The sequence below is a fragment of the Physeter macrocephalus genome, chromosome 16 (genome assembly GCF_002837175.3).
Source record: "Physeter macrocephalus isolate SW-GA chromosome 16, ASM283717v5, whole genome shotgun sequence".
Lineage (NCBI taxonomy): Eukaryota > Metazoa > Chordata > Mammalia > Artiodactyla > Physeteridae > Physeter > Physeter macrocephalus.
Window position 1 is genome coordinate 82,877,566 of NC_041229.1, and position 3,368 is coordinate 82,880,933.

Sequence of the window (3,368 nt, forward strand, 5' to 3'; positions counted from 1 at the left end):
TATAGAATTCCAGAGAAAGATGTGAGTTCTTCCCAGTCACACAGAAAGTCAGGAGGTTGCTCCGTTTTTGCTTTTTTTTTTTTTTCGCACTAGCACAAGTCACTTGGTTAGGAGATTTCCAAAAAGTTGTTGTGGAGGTTACAAAAAGCTTTAGAATCATAGACTCAAAGTTGAAAGAGACCTTAAAAGTTATTTAGTATTTGCATCTCTACACCTTGAACATCTTCTCAAATAAAGATGACTAGAACCTGCTGCATGTATGACGTCCCACTGAAGCAAATTTATCTCCTGATCAGGAGATCAGGAACTCCACTCCTGTCAGATAGATGAGCCCAGGAGAGTGGAGCACGGTGAGTATAACTGGCCTCTGAAGGGCACTTGAAATCATTGCTAAAGGGTTCCCAGGTCAGTGTTAATAACTTCGTGAACTTTTCTGGGTCTTTTTCTCATTTTGTCAGCCCTATTCAGTGTAGATTGCTCTGTGCAAGTCTGACGTGTGTTGGGATGCTCAGGTTCAGAATGTCAGCAGTTCTATTTAGGAGGAGGACAGCCTGCGGCTGCTGAGAGTAGGGAAAAAATTCTGAAATGTCCTCTCCTGATTCACTCAACTGTCCCTCCCACCGCTCCCTTGAAGGGGAGGTTGACAAATTTCCGATATCAAAACCAGCTGTCAGAACAACATAGGGTAAAACTGTCCTCGTCAAAGGCACCAATTAATTCAGTGACTGTCAATGATAGGATAATTGATAGACTCCACAATCTGGCTGAGTAATGAAATTCGAAGGCATTGCTAAGTCCATGTCACCTCCTAACAGGGCTGGTAGTGGAACTAGGGTTGTCAGAGCTGGACAGTATCAAAAACTTCAAAAGTTAAAGCTTGATTTTTAAAAGTCTGTGTGTAGGCAGGGGGAAGGAGGCTCCCTAATCAACTCGATCTTTTACTATGAGACAAGAAGTTCGCAAGACTATTACCAGAAAATGCTAACACGACAGATAGGTAAACATTCTACGGGTTTATTCTGAGGTTTGTTTGCATGTAGGCAGCTCCCTTCTTGGGGATGCCATTTCAGACTGCAGTAGCCTGGATATTTCTGCATTACTTACTCACTTTGTTAAAATAGAAAATAGAAGTCTGGATCCACAGAAGTCTAGCCAAGAGATTTGGTAGGAAATATTCTTTATTCTTAAGATGGGATAATCCAGTGACTATCATGCAATGTGAATATTCTCATGACTACAGATCTTTGCTGAACCTATGATGATGTAATATAGAACATTGTGGAATTCCAGGTGACAGTCACAATTAGATAGTTCTGGCAGGGGGAACCAGGGAAATTAAATGTCTGAGAGACCCCCCCTAGGAAAGCAAAGGGTCATTTCCAAGGAGGTCAGCTAAGAAGGGGCAAGTAGGTACAATAGGTCTAAATAGGCAAGATGTCAGCTATAAGGGTCATAAGATCAATACCTGTGAGCAAGGTTGACCTCTGATCTGCTCATTCTAACATTGCTGTATGTTTCTTATACTAATTTATACTCTTTGGTGAACATGGACCATACTTAGCCCAAAGGTAATAGTAATAACAATAATACAATTTACTGAGCAATTATTATGTTCAAATACTTTGCTTAGATTTTATTTTATTTATTTATTTAACATCTTTATTGGAGTATAATTGCTTCACAATGGTGTGTTAGTTTCTGCTTTATAACAAAGTGAATCAGCTATACATATACATATATTCCCATATCTCCTCTCTTTTGCGTCTCCCTCCCATCCTCCCTATACCACCCCTCTAGGTGGTCACAAACCACCGAGCTGATCTCCCTGTGCTACACGGCTGCTTCCCACTAGCTATCTATTTTACATTTGGTAGTGTATATATGTCCATGCCACTCTCTCATTTCGTCCCAGCTTACCCTTCCCCCTCCCTGTGTCCTCAAGTCCATTTTCTATGTCTGCATTTTTATTCCTGTCCTGCCCTTAGGTTCTTCAGAACAATTTTTTTTTTTTAGATTCCATATATATATGTTAGTATATGGTATTTGTTTTTCTCTTTCTGACTTACTTCACTCTGTATGACAGACTCTAGGTCCATCCACCTCACTACAAATAACTCAGTTGCATTTCTTTTTATGGCTGAGTAATATTCCATTGTGTATATGTGCCACATCTTCTTTATCCATTCATCTGTCAGTGGACACTTAGGTTGCTTCCATGTCCTGGTGATTGTAAGTAGAGCTACAATGAATATTGTGGTACATAACTCTTTTTGAATTACGCTTTTCTCAGGGTATATACGCCCAGTAGTGGCATTGCTGGGTCGTATGATAGTTCTAATTTTAGTTTTTTAAGGACCCTCCATACTGTTCTCCATAGTGGCTGTATCAATTTACAGTCCCACCAACAGTGCAAGAGGATTTCCCTTTTTCCACATCCTCTCCAGCATTTATTGTTTGTAGATTTTTTTGATGATGGCCATTCTGACTGGTGTGAGGTGATACCTCATTGTGGTTTTGATTTGCATTTCTCTAATGATTAGCGATGTTGAGCATCCTTTCATGTGTTTGTTGGCAATCTGTATATCTTCTATGGAGAAATGTCTATTTAGGTCTTCTGCCCATTTTCGGATTGGGTTGTTTGTTTTTTTGACATTGAGCTGCATGAGCTGCTTGTATATTTTGGAGATGAATCCTTTGTCAGGTGCTTCATTTGCAAATATTTTCTCCCATTCTGAAGAAAATATCTTTTTGTCTTATTTATGTATTCCTTTGCTGTGCAAAAGCTTTTAAGTTTCATTAGGTCCCATTTGTTTATTTTTGTTTTTATTTCCATTTCTCTAGGACATGGGTCAAAAAGGATCTTGCTATCATTTATGTCATATTGTGTTCTGCCTATGTTTTCCTCTAAGGGTTTTATAGTGTTTGGCCTCACATTTAGGTCTTTAATACATTTTGAGTTTATTTTTGTGTATGGTGTTAGGGAGTGTTCTAACTTCATACTTTTACATGTAGCTGTCCGGTTGTCCCAGCACCACTTACTGAAGAGGCTGTTTTTTCTCCATTGTATATTCTTGCCTCCTTTATCAAAAATAAGGTGACCATATGTGCATGGGTTTATCTCTGGGCTTTCTATCCTGTTCCCTTGATCTATATTTCTGTTTTTGTTCAGTACCTTACTGTAGCTTTGTAATATAGTCCGAAGTCCAGGAGCCTGATTCCTCCAGCTCCGTTTTTCTTTCTCAAGATTGCTTTTGCTATTCGGGGTCTTTTGTGTTTCCATACAAATTGTGAAATTTTTTGTTCTAGTTCTGTGAAAACTGCCATTGGTAGTTTGATAGGGATTGCATTGAATCTGTAGATTGCTTTGG